Source organism: Salmo trutta, chromosome 14 (genome assembly GCF_901001165.1).
Source record: "Salmo trutta chromosome 14, fSalTru1.1, whole genome shotgun sequence".
NCBI classification, from domain to species: Eukaryota; Metazoa; Chordata; class Actinopteri; order Salmoniformes; family Salmonidae; genus Salmo; species Salmo trutta.
Window position 1 is genome coordinate 63,919,942 of NC_042970.1, and position 18,245 is coordinate 63,938,186.

An 18,245-nucleotide genomic window follows, 5' to 3' on the forward strand; every position below is an offset into this window, starting at 1 on the left:
ATGCGCAGTATTAGTATTGAATTTGTTTACGTGAATTCCTATCTGTTTCCATTCGTTCCTTTTATTTGTCAGGACACTTAAGCACTGTTGTAGAATGTCATTGATGAAGGAATATCTCGTTTTCACTTTCCGTCTACAGTACTTCTAATTCGTTTCTTTCTTCATTTTTGTTTTATTGATTATTTGGTTGGTAATATTATTATTATTTGAACCCTTGATAAAGATGAGCCAAAAAGGCTATCAAATATTGCATGCATTTTTTTTTTGAAAATGTGATTATTGTATATTAACACAATTGCTCAGAGAGAGATTTAGTTTAAAAAGTAATAAAACGATTTTCAAAAAGGTAGGTGTCAAAGTAATTGGCACCCCTGTTTTCAGTACCCCAGCACCAAATAATGACACTGAGCATTTAAAGAAAAGAAAAAAAGATTGGAAGAAAAAAAGATTGGAAAACACAGTGGGAGGGATCTGGGGAGCGTGCTAAGAGTATTGAAAACAGGGGTGGCAATAATTTTGACCCCTCATTTAAAAAAAAAAAAAAAAAAAAAAGTTTTATTTAAGCAAAATCTCTTTCTCTGTGCAATTGTATTAGTATAAAATAATTACATTTTCAAATGTTTTGCAGTATACAATATAGCTCAGTATTTGTATTATTTATTTTATACAGTCTCTTTGCTCATCTTCATCAAGGGTGCCAATAATTATGGACCTGAATGTAGGCATAGTACCAGGTTGGAATTAGAATGTTTTGTAAAGCTTTGTCTGCTTTTCTGAAAGACAATGTACGATGACAGAATGATATGAATATCACATCAGATAAAGAGTTGGTGATTCTGCAAATAGATGGATTATTTAGGTTTTTAAGGACAAATTTGTGGAGCCTCATCCATGTCTACTGCTTGGCTGGAACATGTCTCTTAGTTGGGAGAGACAACGTTTCCCTAAAGGAAGTTCTCTAAAATGATGCCTTTTTATTTTTACAAATGTTGATTTAGCAGGCATTGTTGTTTTCTGTTATCGATTTTGTACGACTATGAATTGCAATGGTATTGTGGTACAAATGATTAAAAAATATCAGCTTGCTTTGTAATTATTCGCTCTTGATTGAAATAAAGGTTGTTGTTTTTTTTATGAACCTATTTTTGGTCATTTTCTGACGTTCTTTTAACTGCCACACTCACATGCCCATGCATCAATATTTAAAATGTTCAAGTTCATTCATCTCTGAAAATCCATATACTGCAAAGCTTGAATTGTCCACAAATTTCAATCATGAATATTCATGAGGGGCGGCTCTATTGAATTACTAGGCTCTACCCCCTTATCCCTTCACGGGAGTTTATCGTTTCCTAGCAACGCCTGACCGGCTGACAAACGGTGGTGAGTCTACCTGTTTTTAGTTGCAAATTCAATTTCGTACTACTAGCTACAGGATTATTTGTTGTTGCTGAGGAGGTGATAAAGCAACCCTAAAGTTTAGTAACTTATGCATTCGAGAATATTTAAAACATTCTGGTATTTTAAGCTGTTGTCAAATGAAAAAGTAGCTATCTAGTTAGCGTTAATAGCATATAAACGATAAGCACGCTAACTTCAAGACAAGTGGAAAGCAGCATGTAATGAGAAACATTATGCGCATAGTAGGCATAGCCATCATAGGTATTTCATTTTGAAGCAAAGGTATGAGGGCCAAATGAATGATTATGTCTTCAACTTCATAACGTTAGAGAATAAAAATATTTGTGTCTACCCTGTCATGTCTTCCCAGGTGATGACAGGAGGCTTTGTCAGACAACTTTTACATTTTCAGTATTGCTTCAATACATTATTTTCATTCTCTGACCTTTCTTTCAGCTCTGAAGAGACAACTCCTTAATAACTCAAGAAGCAGGTAAGGCTTTCAATGAAAGGGCGTTAAAAGAGCAGGTGACATAATTTGCAGACACTCTTATCCAGAGCGACTTACAGTACAGGAGCAATTATGGTTAAGTGCCTTGCTCAAGGGCACATCAACTGATTTTTCACCTAGTCGGCTGGGGGATTCAAACCAGCAACCTTTCGGTTACTGGCGCCAAAGCTCTTAACCGGTAGACTACCTGCCTATATGACTGCAATGAAATCCAATGTTGTTGTGACTTGGGTGTCACAAAGGCAACCTTCTTGTAGTGCTGACAGAGTCAACCATCTTTGTCCCCACCACGTCCAATGAAGGGTGGAGGAGGTGAAGGAGGAGGGGAAGAGGAGAGGAGGGGAACCCCGCCACAGGAGGAGGCGATGAACAGCCAGGTGGTGCTGACGAGGCAGCAGAGGACTCTGGGGTTACTGTGCTTCCTGTGCAGGAGGTTTGTGAAAGAGACTACTCTACAGCACAGGATACGTCATTTCTCACCTTTCTCAAATTTTCGATTTGTGAGTCTCATGATATTGTCTCATCGGCATTTTATTTGTAATCACTCAAAATCATGAAATTATTTCCAAAAGACGATTTCGACATGATTTAGCCGATGGTCAATGCACAGAATTAAAAATAATACTTTATTATTAGTATTATATTGTATCTCTATGGATCAAAAAGTGACTTCCTGAGTGCTATCTGTCCTCCATGCAGGGTGGATCAGCAGAGCAGGCTGAGGCGGGGGCTGATGACCCAGTGTCACAGTCAGGAGACAGTGGTACAGGCGCAGCCTTCAACCCCACCAGCAACTCAGGTCAGCTGGGTTTCAATAAGAGGGAGGGATAGAACAATGGTGGAAATCTTAACTGATTTCTATCATCTTTGAAATTGAGTTGAGCACTGTGACTTGTCAAGCACGGTATCCGTTGAGGTTTGATCACGAAACATATTTTTGGGGGTTCCAGGTAACGGAACGATGCCCTTGCCACCTCACCCCTCATTGCACCTCTCAGTCCCCCTCTCTGACAGCGATGGGGACGAGTTACGCAGGGTGGCGGAAGAGGATGATGATGAAGATGAGCTAATCGTGCTGGACCCTGAACACGTAAGCAGTTTTCCCGCTTAGCATCACTGCCAACATTGTTTTAATTACCTTAAGGTTTAAACCCTGTTATGCTTATCAGATGAACGTCTTAGTATGGTTTCTCCTATCTGCCTGCAGACGCTGATGAAAAGGTTCCAGACTGCACTGGAGAACCACCTCCATAAGCAACCGGAGAGACTCAACATGGAGTTGCGAGAGAAGGTAAAGTAGGTCTCACCTTCTGAAGCAAAGACTCTAAATCCTTTACAATGGTTTACAATCAAATCAACATGGACATCCACTTTACAGTATACATGCAGTACGATTCATGCCATTTATGGGTCCCCGTTTGGAATTCACTCTTTTCCCAGGAGAGGGCGCCATTAACTTGTTTTGGCTCAATCTCGAAACATTACCCTGTGCTTTCATTTTTTTTTATTATCTATAAGCAGCATCAATTGATTTACAAGGATTAATCACTATTGTTATAACATTAAGAAACATCCATAGGTCTTGCAGTGCGTTTCTAATGCATTTGCCCTATGTAATTCTGACCCCAAGCTATCCTCTCTTTCCCTCCCCTCCTCCACCCATCTCCCTAGATGGCTATTTAGATGTCTGATAGCGAGGCGGCAGCGCAGACAGGCCCAGGATCAGCTAGAGGGGGTCCGAAGCCAGTACCGCACCAGTCAGGCCGGCAAGCAGAGGTCACACGGTGAGACCCATAGAGATATAACCACCGATCGAGCAACATTATGCACTTATTTTGCTGTGATAATATAAGTCAAATTAAGATCCTATATCTGTACTATGGCTTGGGCCAGGAGTTTTTCTTGACCTAATCAAGGAAAAAATCAGGACCCTAACCTAGTTATAATAGTCCATAACGGTCACCTAAAGGTTTTCCTGGTCAGGTGACATTGTCAGGAAAAACTCCTGTCCCTAACTACGTCTATCACGTCCTTCCTCAGTGTCCCAGCTGCAGAGTGAGGTAGCGAACCTGGCACTGCGTCTGTTCTACATGCAGGAGGTTAACGCCGACCTGCACTCTGACATCACGGCCATGAAGAACGCCTCGCGCAAGGCCCACTCCGAGAAGACCCAGGCAGAGGAGCAGAAACACAAACAGGTCAGGACACACGCCTTCCTTCTTTTACAACTGATTCAAGATCAGCCGAATGGCATGTTAGTTCTAATGTTAACCTTTCTGAGCCAAACCGCAAAACTGGTCCTGGACCAGTTGCTAAGGGTCTATAAATAGAATTTAAAATAATTCTTATTACTAAATCAAATCAAATAACATTTATTTATATAGCCCTTCTTACATCAGCTGATATCTCAAAGTGCTGTACAGAAACCCAGCCTGAAACCCCAAACAGCAAGCAATGCAGGTGTAGAAGCACGGTGGCTAGGAAAAACTCCCTAGAAAGGCCAAAACCTAGGAAGAAACCTAGAGAGGAACCAGGCTATGAGGGGTGGCCAGTCCTCTTCTGGCTGTGCCGGGTGGAGATTATAACAGCACATGGCCTAGATGTTCAAATGTTCATAAATGACCAGCATGGTCAAATAATAATAATCATAGTAGTTGTCGAGGCTGCAACAACTCAGTAACACAAGAGTAAGTGTCAGTTGGCTTTTTCATAGCCGATCTTTGAGAGTATCTCTACCGCTCCTGCTGTCTCTAGAGAGTTGAAAACAGCAGGTCTGGGACAGGTAGCACGTCCGGTGAATAGGTCAGGGTTCCAGCAGGTCTGGGACAGCAGGTCTGGGATAGGTAGCACGTCCGGTGAATGGGTCAGGGTTCCATAGCTGCAGGCAGAACAGTTGGAACTGGAGCAGCAGCACGGCCAGGTGAACTGGGGACAGCAAGGAGTCATCAAGCCAGGTAGTCCTGAGGCATGGTCCTAGGGCTCAGGTCCTCCGAGAGAGAGAAAGAAAGAAAGAGAGAATTAGAGAGAGCATATTTAAATTCACACAGGACACCGGAAAAGACAAGAGAAATACTCCAGATGTGACAGACTGACCCTAGCCCCCTGACACATAAACTACTGCAGCATAAATACTGGAGGCTGAGACAGGAGGGGTCAGGAGACACTGTGGCCCCATCCGATGAAACCCCCGGACAGGGCCAAACAGGTAGGATATAACCCCACCCACTTTGCCAAAGCACAGCCTCCACACCACTGGAGGGATATCTCCAACCACCAACATACCATCCCGGGACAAGGCCGAGTATAGCCCACAAAGATCTCCACCACGGCACAGCCCAAGGGGGGGGGGGGACAGGAAGACCACGTCAGTTACTCAACCCACTCAAGTGACGCACCCCTCCCAGGGACGGTATGGAAGAACACCAGTAAGCCAGTGACTCAGCCCCTGTAATTACTATGGCTGAATCTTCTCAAGAAGTGTATTACAAGCGATTGCTAATATGACCCTCTCTCTCTTTCTACCCCCCTCTCAATTCAATTTCAATTCAATTTAATGGCTTTATTGGCATGGGAAACATGTTAACATTGCCAAATCAAGTGAAGTGGATAATAAACAAAAGTGAAATAAACAATAACAATTTTCGGTAAACATTACACTCACAGAAGTTCTAAAAGAATAAAGACATTTCAAATGTCATATTATATCTATATACTGTACAGTGTTGTAACGATGTGCAAATAGTTAAAGTACAAAAGGGAAAATAAATAAACATAAATATGGGTTGTATTTACAATGGTGTTAGTTCTTCACTGGTTGCCCTTTTCTTATGGAAATAAGTCACAAATCTTGCTGTTGTGATGGCACACTGTGATATTTCACCCAGTAGATATCGGAGTTTTGTGGATCTGTGTAATCTGAGGGAAATATGTGTCTCTAATATGGTCATATGTTTGGCAGGAGGTTAGGAAGTGCAGCTCAGTTTCCACCTCATTTTGTGAACGGTATACACATAGCCTGTCTTCTCTTGAGGGCCAGGTCTGCCTATGGCGGCCTTTCTCAATAGCAAAGCTATGCTCACTGAGTTTGTACATAGTCTAAGCTTTCCTTAAGTTTGGGTCTGTCACAGTGGTCAGGTATTCTGCCATTGTGTACTATCTGTTTAGGGCAATGGAGCATTCTAGTTTGCTCAGTTTTTTTGTTAATTCTTTCCAATGTGTCAAATAATTATATTTTTGTTTTCTCATGATTTGGTTGGGTCTAATCGTGCTGCTGTCCTGGGGCTCTGTGGGGTCTGTTTGTGAACAGAGCCCCAGGACCAGCTTTCTTAGGGGACTCTTCTCCAGGTTTATCTCTCTGAAGGTGATGGCTTTGTTATGGAAGGTTTGGGAATCGTTTCCTTTAAGGTGGTTGTAGAATTTAACGGATCTTTTCTGGATTTTGATAATTAGTATCGGCCTAATTCTGCATGCATTATTTGGTGTTTTGCGTTGTACACAGAGGATATGTTTGCAGAATTCTGCATGCAGGGTCTCAATTTGGTGTTTGTCCCATTTTGTGAGTTCTTGGTTGGTGAGCGGACCCCAGACCTCACAACCATGAAGGGCTATGGGTTCTATAACTGATTCTCCCTCTCTCTACCCCCCTTTCTCTCTCTCTCTCAGGACTTGTATGTGGAGTGGTTGACCAAACACATGGAGCGTCTGACGGAGCAGACAGCTCTGTATGAAGTCCAGACCATCGCCCAGTCTGAGGAGGCCCAGGCAGCCACGGAGGCCCTCTTTGAGGTACACCACTGTCCACTCCGGGTGGGTACAGGCTTTTGTTCCAGCCAAGCAGTAGCACACCTGATTCAACAATTTAAAAAAAAATCATGAATCTGTTACTGCTTAGGCTGAGGCAAAATCTGTACACACAGACGGAATAGGGAACGGTGTGCATTTTGCCTGTGTGTCTCTCGATACAGGCCCAGATGGAGATGGACTCTTTGGTGATGGGGAGGAAGCAGCTGCTGCAGCAGTGGAACAGCAGCCTGGTGGGCATGAGGAGACGAGACGACGCCTACACCGCAATGCTGGAGGCTCTACGGTGAGGACACTTAAATGCCTAGCACTGTGTAGAGTCTACACACATCACAGGATGCTGCTGAGGGGAGGACGGCTCATAGTAAGGGCCGGAATGGAGTGAATGGAATGGTATCAAGCATATTCCGTTCCAGCCGTTACTATGAGCCTGTCCTGCCCAATTAAGATGCCACCAGCTGCCTGTGACACACACACACACCTCACCAAACAGTGTAGAACAGCAGCCTGGCGGGCATGACGAGATGAGGCCTACACCGCCATGCTAGACGCTCTACAGTGGGAGAGAATATGGCAACCCTATTCCCTATATAATGCACTAGTTTTGGCAAGATGTACATTGGCCAGTCCAGTGTCTATTTACAATACAATTTGTATTTGCTGTACATCAGTGCTGCTGGTCTGCTCTGGTCAAACGTTCTCCTTGAGACTGGACATGCTGTACACCTGTGTGATGCCACTGTGTACACGTCTATCAATCTCTCTCCCTACCTCCATCCAGCACGGCCACCCACCAGGCCCGCTCTTTAGACACAGAGCTCGAGGGCTTCAAGAAGTCCATCACGTGGGAGGAGGAGCGCAATGAGCTGCTGACAGTACTACTGAACCGGACCCAGCTGGACAGTGCCACCTCCAGGAAGCTGATCTCCCACAGCCAGCAGGAGGCGCTGCAGGCCCAGTACAGCATCTACACGAGGACCCTGCAGGAGACCGAGCAGACACTGCAACGCGTCAACACAGTGAGTGGATGAATTGGTTTTATTTGACATATTTGAAATGCGTGTATGTTGCTTTAACCAAGTGGAATCAACAATACCCACATTGAAATGAATCAAGGATAAAAACACAAGGAAGTCAAAAGACTTGCTTTCATTGTGGTTTGTTTTCTTATATTTTTTTTCTCAAGTCAACAGTTTATTTGTTCTTGGTGTATCTTTTGTTCTTTCCCTATGCAGGCTCCTCTGAATGCAATATCCGCTCAATATGAAGTGACTGGAATGTTGTATTGTTGTTGTCGTGACTCATGTAAGTGCATGATAGTACGATGAAACACTTTTAATCCCTGTCCCTGTCCATCTCCCTCCCATCTCCTTATCTCTCTTCTCCCCCCTCTCCTCTCTCCTCCCCCTCTCCAGGAGTGTGGGGTGCACCAGGTGGAGGTGTCCTCCCTGAGGAAGCAGACAGAGAAGGAGTGGGAGCGGCGCATCGAGCTGGAGGTCGGCGTCATGTCCAAGATGCAGAAGCATCTCACCCACGACAAGGCCACCAAGTACTCCCGACGCCGCACCGACAGGACGGCCGCCCACAAGAGGGAGAAGGTGAGCATTGGTCGCCGTATTTCTGGGGATCCTGACTGGCAGCGGTCTAAGGCACTGCATCGCAGTGCTAGAGGCGTCCCTACAGACCCGGGTTCGATCCCTGGCTGTATCACAACCAGCCGTGATTGGGAGTCCCATAGAGTGGCGCACAATTGGCCCAGCGTTGTCCGGGGGAGGGTGGGGTAGACCTTCATTGTAAATAAGAATTTGTTCTTAACTGACTTGTTAAATAAAGGTTCAATACAAACATTTGGGGCTCACATAACTTTTTTTCCATCAAGTGTATTTCGGGAGTTTTCAAGTAATTCATGACATTAAAAAACACATTTTGCAGTGTATTGTCAATTATATTGTGGAGATGTGTTAAGAATGGGAGACTTTGTAGAATTACAGCACAGAAGGAGTTTAATCTGGTTGTTATTTAATATGAACATTGGTATAACTTGAGCTCGTTTTTCAATAACCTGTGTAGACAAAGGGTAAATTGATAACCACCCCAACCACAATGCTACATATGAAATTTGGTTAGTGCGATGTATCTCTGTGTTCAAACCACTCTGTGTGTGCGTGTCTCTCCCTCTTCACCCTACCAGGAGACCCAGCTGCCCCGGCTAGAGAATGAAATGGCAGCGGTGACGCTGGAGAGCAGTGACGTCACCCTACGTCTGGAGGGTCTGGCCCGCACCCAGGCCAGGATCACCAAGCGCGTCACCGTCATCGAGTGCAAGCAGGCCACCATTAACGTTTACAACAAGAAGATTGAGCAGCTCATCGCCAGCACTGGGGTGAGAGTTAACTTACAACCAAGCACTGACCAGTAACCAGCAGAATATTTTGGGGTTATTGTCTAAGAATAAAGGACTATAGGTACTGAATCTAAAATAGGTGGTACCTACAGATCTAGAATGATATTCTATTTTTATGGTAGCACCATCCTCTACAATAAGACTGGAGATAGAATGGATTTGAAACGTTTCAGCTTTGAAAAATGCACATTTTCCAAACTTTCGATGTTGTCTTGATCACGTCCCTACGTACGTCAACAGCACGAGGAGCTGGGCCTGTTGGAGATCCAGGCCAATACTCTGACCAAGCAGCTGGAAGGGGTGGGAGGAGAGATCAAGGAGCAGCAGCAGCTCTGGCTGTGGCAGCAGGGGGAACTAGTGAGACTGACCCAGGAGAAACAGGCCCGGAGCGCCGCCCTGCTCACACTGCAGACTCAATTCACCATCCTACAGCAGAGGAAAGTCCGCACCGAGTGTACGTAAACACACGCGGACCCGCACACACACTGACCCAGGAGAAACGGGCTCAAAGCACCACCCTGCTCACACTACGGACACAACTCTCCATCCGCAACAAGAGTAAAACACACGCACAGTGGATATAGAGCAAAATATGATTTATTTAAGTGTCATACACCTACCGGTACCAGCCCACATGGGCTTACAAGACACTACAGAATAAAATAACATTTGACAAATTCTGCGCATACAATAGTCATGGCCAGTACAGCTACCATCTAGCCAATCTACATAAACAGTACATGTATCCTCCTCCTCCAGGCATTGTGAACGAACGGAGCAATCTCAAACACGCCCTGTCTGAAACAAAATTCAAGACACTTCACAATTCTTTTTTTACAAAAAAGAACATGTCTCGGATCGTCACACAGAGCGAAATAATTACAATATAGCAATTAAACACTGGAGTGATAGATGTGCAGAAGATGAGTGTGCAGGTAGAGATACTGGGGTGCAAAGGAGCAAAATAAATAACAGTATGGGGATGAGGTAGATTGGATGGGCTATTTACAGATGGGCTTTGTACAGGTTCAGTGATCTGTGAGCTGCTCTGACAGCTGGTGCTTAAAGCTAGTGAGGGAGATATGAGTCTCCAGCTTCAGTGATTTTTGCAGTTCATTCCAGTCATTGGCAGCAGAGAACTGGAAGGAAAGGCGGCCGAAGGACGAATTGGCTTTGGGGGTGACCAGTGTTGCTGTGGTGACCAGTGAGCTGAGATAAGGCGGGGCTTTACCTAGCAAAGACTTATAGATGACCTGGAGCCAGTGGGTTTGGCGACGAATATAAAGCGAGGGCCAGGCAACGAGAGCATACAGGTCGCAGTGGTGGGTAGTATTTTGGGCTTTGGTGACAAAACGGATGGCACTGTGATAGACTGCATCCAATTTGCTGCGTAGAGTGTTGGAGGCTATTTTGTAAATGACATTGCCGAAGTCAAGGATCGGTAGGATGGTCAGTTTTACGAGGGTATGTTTGGCAGCATGAGTGAAGGATGCCCTGTAGCTCAGTTGGTAGAGCATGGTGTTTGCAACACCAGGGTTGTGGGTTCGATTCCCACGGGGGGCCAGCACAGGAAAAAAAAAAAAAAAAAACAATGTATGAAATTGTATGAAATGTATGCATTCACTACTGTAAGTCGCTCTGGATAAGAGCGTCTGCTAAATGACTTAAAATGTAAAATGTAAAAATGCTTTGTTGCGAAATAGGAAGCCGATTCTAGATTTCATTTTGGATTGGAGATGCTTAGTGTGAGTCTGGAAGGAGAGTTTACACTCTAACCAGACACCTAGGTATTTGTAGTTGTCCACATATTCTAAGTCAGAACCGTCCAGAGTAGTGATGCTGGACGGGCGGGCAGGTGTGGGCAGCGATCGGTTGAAGAGCATGCATTTAGTTTTACTAGCATTTAAGAGCAGTTGGAGGCCACAGAAGGAGAGTTGTATGGCATTGAAGCTCGTCTGGAGGTTAGTTAACACAGTGTCCAAAGAAGGGCCAGAAGTATACAGAATGGTGTCGTCTGCGTAGAGGTGGATCAGGGAATCAGTACACATACAAATATGTCTGTTTCAGTTCTAAACCACTGCATTCTATACTGCCCTACAAAGGCAAACGCAGTAACTACAGGGTTTTTTTCCTACAAAATCTGATTTCAAAGTATTTTTCTGTCTAGACAGACAGCAATTTCTGTACTCCATAAAACATTTTGTACGGAAACTAAATACCACATTAATCAGATATACCTGGCCATTACAACAGATCAAAGACTTTTGACCAAATTGAAGGGCAGTATGCTAGACATACTGTAAATAGACTTAAATATGACGTATAGAAATGCCTCCACACCATTGCACTTCATGTATAACAGTGTATTTCTGTAATGTTGTGTGTTCAGGAGGCAGAGAGAGACTCCATTGAGATGCAGATGAAGCTAGAGAGGATCCAGGAGGAGAAGGACAGGCTGTTCAACAGTCTGGTGGAGTCAGAGTCAAACAGTAGCAAGTAGTCTGTCTAGAAACATGAGCCTCTGTCTGTCTGTATCTTGGCCTCATTCGAGTGTGCGTGTGTGTGTTTGTTTCACATGTTTGTGTTATGTGTTTTTGATTATTTCACCTATGCTTCTACATCTGCATTGCTTGCCGTTGGGGGTTTTAGGCCGGGTTTCTGTATAGCACTTTGTGACATCTGCTGATGTAAAAAGGGCTTAATTAATACATTTGAAAGTGGATGGGTCGATGGGTGAGAAGTGGTTAGCGTGTTGGTGGCTGTGCGTTCCTGTGTGTGTGCAGTACGTATATGCTTAATATGTGTGTCTATGTTGCCTGTGTGTGTCCCCACTCTAACAGCAAGCGGAGGAGTGTGACGGGGTCCTCAGAGAGCTGCAGCAGTGCCAGGCCAGTCTGAGCAGCAGTCTGAGGGACAAACAGCTGCAGCTGGGAGAGCTCCATAGAGCCAAAATTGTCCTCACCTCAGACTTCCACTGTCTGCAGGACACCAAGGAGAGGGTACGCGATGTAGACACATTCACCCATTCACTCTCAACATTATTCCTGCCCAGTTTATTGATATCCATAGTTGAGAAGGGGTTTTCACTGTACATAGCTGTTTGAATATCTCTTTTCATCTCATGCCATGTCTTTTTTAATCTCTTATCCATCCTTCTTTTCCGTTCTCGGTCTGGTTCCCTCGCTCTGTCTCTCTCTTTCTCTCTCACACCTAATCTCTCTCTATCCTCCCTTTCTCCCTCTCTCTGTCTCTCTCTCCTCCCTCCCCCGCTCTTCCGTCTCCTTCATCTCTCCTCTTTCCATTCCTCTAGAACCTGGCCCATCTGTTCTCCTTCCAGGGCCGGGCCAAGCAGCTCCAAGCGGTGCATGAGGGTCGCTACAGCGACCCTGTCAACCGGCGAAGCTTTGGAGCCTGCGCTGCAGGAGGAGCGTCTGCACGCTGTGGCCACCATCCTGCACCATGTCCAGCAGGAGTTCCCCCAGCACCAAGGGGCGCTACGATGCCTCTCCCTAGCCCTGGCCGCGCGCTTGCTGACACCGCTTGGTCAGGAGACCCACTGACTATTACATGACTGAAAACCCCCATCATAGGATCACCCACAGTTTATTTTGTTTCAGTTTATTTTCAGTTGATAAAATGAAGAGTTTATTTAATATATACACTGATACATCCTGCCAGCGTGTGAAAATAATATTGTCCATGGATAAACTGAAGATACACATACAGTATATAAACATTAAAAGCAACATTTGCTATTCTTTCTTTACTTAATATCCGCAAACTAGCTAAATCTTAAGTATGGAATCACTAAAGCCAGCCTATGAATGATCATATGTCAAATCAAATCAAAGTTTATTTGTCACGTGCGCCGAATACAACAGGTGTAGGCTTTACAGTGAAATGCTTACTTACAGGCTCTAACCAACTGTGCAAAAAAGGTATTAGGTGAACAATAGGTAAGTAAAGAAATAAAACAACAGTAAAAATACAGTGAAAAATAACAGTAGCGAGGCTATATACAGTAGCGAGGCTATAACAGTAGCGAGGCTACATACATGCACCGGTTAGTCGGGCTGGTTGAGGTAGTATGTACATGTAGATATGGTTAAAGTAACTATGCATATATGATAAACAGAGAGTAGCAGCAGCGTGAAAGAGGGGATGGGGGCACACAATGCAAATAGCCCGGGTAGCCATTTGATTACCTGTTCAGGAATCTTATGGCTTTGGGGTAAAAACTGTTGAGAAGCCTTTTTGTCCTAGATTTGGCACTCCGGTACCGCTTACGATGCGGTAGTAGAGAGAACAGTCTATGACAGGGGTGTCTGGGGTCTTTGACAATTTTGAGGGCCTTCCTCTGACACCGCCTGGTGTAGAAGTCCTGGATGGCAGGCAGTTTGGCCCCAGTGAAGTACTGGGCCTTACGCACTACCCTCTGTAGTGCCTTGCGGTCGGAGGCCGAGCAATTGCCATACCAGGCAGTGATGCAACCAGTCAGGATGCTCTCGATGTTGCAGCTGTAGAACATTTTGAGGATCTGAGGACCCATGCCAAATCTTTTGTTTCCTGAGGGGGAATAGGCTTTGTCGTGCCCTCTTTACGACTGTCTTGGTGTGTTTGGACCATGTTAGTTTGTTGGTGATGTGGACACCAAGGATCTTGATGCTCTCAACCTGCTCCACTACAGCCCCGTTGATGAGAATGGGGGCGTGCTCAGTCCTCCTTTTCCTGTAGTCCTCAATCATCTCCTTAGTCTTGGTTACGTTGAGGGATAGGTTGTTATTCTGGCACCACCCGGCCAGGTCTCTGACCTCCTCCCTGTATGCTGTCTCGTCATTGTTGGTGATCAGGCCTACCACTGTTGTGTCGTCTGCAAACTTAATGATAGTGTTGGAGTCGTGCCTGGCCGTGCAGTCGTGGGTGAACAGGGAGTACAGGGAGGACTGAGAACGCACCCCTGGGGGGCTCCAGTTTTGAGGATCAGCATGGCAGATGTGTTGCTACCTACCCTCACCACCTGGGGGCGGCCTGTCAGGAAGTCCAGGATCCAGTTGCAGAGGGAGGTGTTTAGTCCCAGGATCCTTAGCTTAGTGATGAGCTTTGAGGGTACTATGGTGTTGAACGCTGAGCTGTAGTCAATGAATATCATTCTCACATAGGTGTTCCTTTTGTCCAGGTGGGAAAGGGCAGTGTGGAGTGCAATAGAGAGTGCATCATCTGTGGATCCGTTTGGGCGGTATGCAAATTGGAGTGGGTCTAGGGTTTCTGGGATAATGGTGTTGATGTGATCCCTTACCAGCCTTTCAAAATGCTTCATGGCTACGGACGTGAGTGCTACGGGTCTGTAGTAATTTAGGCAGGTTGCCTTTGTGTTCTTGGGCACAGGGACTATGGTGGTCTGCTTGAAACATGTTAGTATTACAGACTCAATCAGGGACATGTTGAAAATCTCAGTGAAGACACTTGCCAGTTGGTCAGCACACGTCCTGGTAATCTGTCTGGCCCCGCAGCCTTGTGAATGAATGTTTGCAGCCAGTGACTGATGTGGTGTACTCCTCAATGCCATCGGAAGAATCACGGAACATGTTCCAGTCTGTGATAGCAAAACAGTCCTGTAGTTTAGCATCTGCTTCATCTAACCACTTTTTTATAGACCGAGTAACTTGTGCTTCCTGCTTTAATGTTTGCTTGTAAGCAGGAATCAGGAGGATAGAATTGTGGTCGGATTTACCAAATGGAGGGCAAGGGAGAGCTTTGTACGCGTCTCTGTGTGTGGAGTACAGGTGATCTAGAATTTTTGTTCTCTCTGGTTGCACATTTAACATGTTGATAGAAATTAGGTAGAACTGATTTAAGTTTCCCAGCATTAAAGTCTCCGGCCACTAGGAGCGCCGCCTCTGGGTGTTGCGGTTTCCTGTTTGCTTATTTCCTTATACAGCTGACTTAGTGCGGTCTTAGTGCCAGCATCCATCTTTGGTGGTAAATAAACAGCCACGAGAAGTATAGCTGAAAACTCTCTAGGCAAGTAGTGTGGTCTGCAATTTATCACGAGATACTCTACTTCAGGCGAGCAAAATCTAGAGACTTCCTTAGATAATAACAAACAGTGAAACAACATTATGCAATGCCATTAAGCATCACTTAAAGGATCTGTCCATCAAAGTCAAATAATATTGGATAATTATCAATCACAGTTGTCTGGTTCCCCCACCCAATAAGCAGTCGCTGACATCATAGTCAGGAAGTTGACCCAAATGGTCCCCTCTCTCCAGGGTTTTCTTTGTGAATCAACACCAGGCCCCTTTGGAATTTATTCTCTATTCAACTCTGGATATCTAATCCATTTATATAACTAGATTATCATCCTAATCTCATGCATTCCTGAAGTGCCTTTTGTCACGGTTTGGGGCTCCAGCAAGGGAAGGGAACTCCCAAACTGTTTTTAATTTATTTAACTAGGCAGGTCAGTTAAGGACAAATTCTTATTTACAATGATGGCCTAGGAACAGTGGGTTCCTAGGGGGCAGAACGACAGATTTTTACCTTGTCAGGTCGGGGATTCGATCTAGCAACCTTTCGGTTACTGGCCCAAAGCTCTAACCACTAGGCTACCTGCCGCTCCAAAGCTGTCCCTAAATCACTGATGATCTGGAACCAGGCCAGTCACCAATTACATTCCCCCTCTTTTCAACAGCTTTTGCTGTTATATATGTTTCACTGACGGATCAAAAAGTAGTTTGTGTACTTACTGTCAGAGAAACCTTTATTATAGGAATCTTTATTGTCAGTGATGGCTGTTATTTAGAGGCTTGGCCTCAACACTCACATAGCTTTACCAGTGGCTTTGTTTGCCTGTTACATGACCGCTTAGGTGCTATTATAATACACACAATGAATTGAATTGGAAGGGTGAGAAGGCCAGGTTAAACATTAGTGAGGCCACAGCCCTTCAGTTGGTACAGATCAGTATCAGCTGGTGGACCACCCACTAACCTGTTATGTTTCGTCCTAGGATGCGTCTCAATAGTCTATAAAGGCTTCCTTTCCTCGCATCCTCTTGCTCATCTGCTCTGATCTAAGGATGCATGATAAGTGAAAGCATATAGTGGATGCCTACTAGGAATTTGCTTTCAAATCAGTGAATTACAATTTTACAGCACAGGAACAGAAAATGTATTATTTTTCCATACTTTGGGTTTGATTGAATTTCTTTCAGTAACAATTTACTTAAAGCATCCAGGTATAATTCTTTATAACTATTATAAGTATGTTTAACCCTTTATTATCTAACAAGGCTTGTAATGTGTTTGTGTGTGACCTGTATTCGATGGCCTATAGCTGCACTTGCCATCTGGTCTAACAGGTATTGTCAACATAAGTACTTTGAGAGGTGTACATTAAGGTAGTCCAATTCTGATATTTTTTCCCTCTAGTTGGTCTTTTGATCAATCCCATCAGATCTTTTCACATCCGATATTTTTCAGAACTGATCTGACTTTATACCAGTCTAGTCAGGCTCATATTTGGGCATCTGTCGGTGTTGAGTGAGAAATCAGTCACGGTGGGGTGGATTCATATTGTTTCTCATAACTTCAACTTGTTGTTGATGGTTTCATTGGTTGTCACAAAAACAACATCCTAGTTCCATTGGTCTTTGGACTACTACACCCATGTATTGCACACACAGTGTCTAGGCTACTTTACATAAAGACCTTTTATAAGACAGGCTATAATTCAAAGCAGCTCCAAGTAAATAGCCTACATGCAGTAGACCGTAGGGCAGTAACTCAATGGAATGAATATGATTTTGAAGGTGCAACTACTGATGTGTCATCTCAATGACCGTTTGATTTTCCAGTAAAGTTATGACACCATTGCAAATGTAATATATTTAAAAAGCAACAAGGATTCCACATTATTCAAATGCCTTTTCCATGTGACATCTCATGAACTAAAAATTAATACACTATATATACAAAAGTATGTGGACACCCCTTAAATTAGTGGATTTGGTTATTTCAGCCACACCCGATGCTGACAGGTGTATAAAATCAAGCACGCAGCCATGCCATCTCCATAGACAAACATTGGCAGTAGAATGGCCTTACTGAAGATCTCAGTGACTTTCAACGTGGCACCGTCATAGGATGCCACTTTTTCAACAAATCAGTTCATCAAATTTCTTCCCTGGTTAACTGTAAGTGCTGTAATAGTGAAGTGAAAGTGAAAACGGCTCAGCTGCGAAGTGGTAGGCCACACAAACTCACAGAACGGGACCGCAGAGTGCTGAAGTGCGTAGCGTGTAAAAATCGTCTGTCCTCGGTTGCAACACTCACTACTGAGTTCCAAACTGCCTCTGGAAGCAACATCAGGAAGCTTCATGAAATGGGTTTCCTTGGCCGAGCAGCTGTTTTTCATGGTTCGGGCTAAGCCCTTTAGTTCCAGTGAAGGGAAATCTTAACGCTACAGCATACAATGACATTCTAAACAATGCTGTGCTTCCAACTTTGTGGCAACAATTTGGGGAAGGCTCTTTCCTGTTTCAGCATGACAATGCCCACGTGCACAAAGCGAGGTCCATACAGAAATGGTTTGTCGAGATCGGTGTGGAAAAACTTGACTGGCCTGTATATAGCCCTGACCTCAACCCCATCGAACACCTTTGGGATGTACCCAGGCCTAATTGCACAACATCAGTGCTCCACCTCACTATTGCTTTTGTGGCTGAATGGAAGCAAGTCCCTGCAGCAATGTTCCAACATCTAGTGGAAAGCCTTCCCAGAAGAGTGGAGGCTGTTATAGCAGCAAAGGGGGACAAACTCCATATTAATGCCCATGATTTCAGAATGAAATGGTCGACGAGCAGGCGTCCACATGCCTTTATGTAGTGTAAGTTCCAACCACAGCCTTTTTATATTCACTTTCCCAAGGAATAACCCAATGGCCCTAGGAATGTTACCAGGAACAAGCTTCATGTTTTTTGTTTGTTTATTTTTTAGGCTATAGTCCATCAGTAATAATCCAAATTAGTTATTTTTTGATTCTTTGGTTAGTAACTTTGTACGATTAGTCGGTTTAGTTGTCCTCCTCGCCCATGCGCTGTCATTGGTGGGAGGAGCGCTGCTCGCA

The 18,245-nt window shown here is 44.5% G+C and overlaps 1 pseudogene; it reads left to right on the plus strand.

The window, feature by feature from the left end:
* The first annotated feature begins 1,856 nt into the window (after positions 1-1,856).
* Positions 1,857-12,871, plus strand: LOC115147841 (coiled-coil domain-containing protein 40-like; annotated as a pseudogene).
* Positions 12,872-18,245: the final 5,374 nt, after the last annotated feature.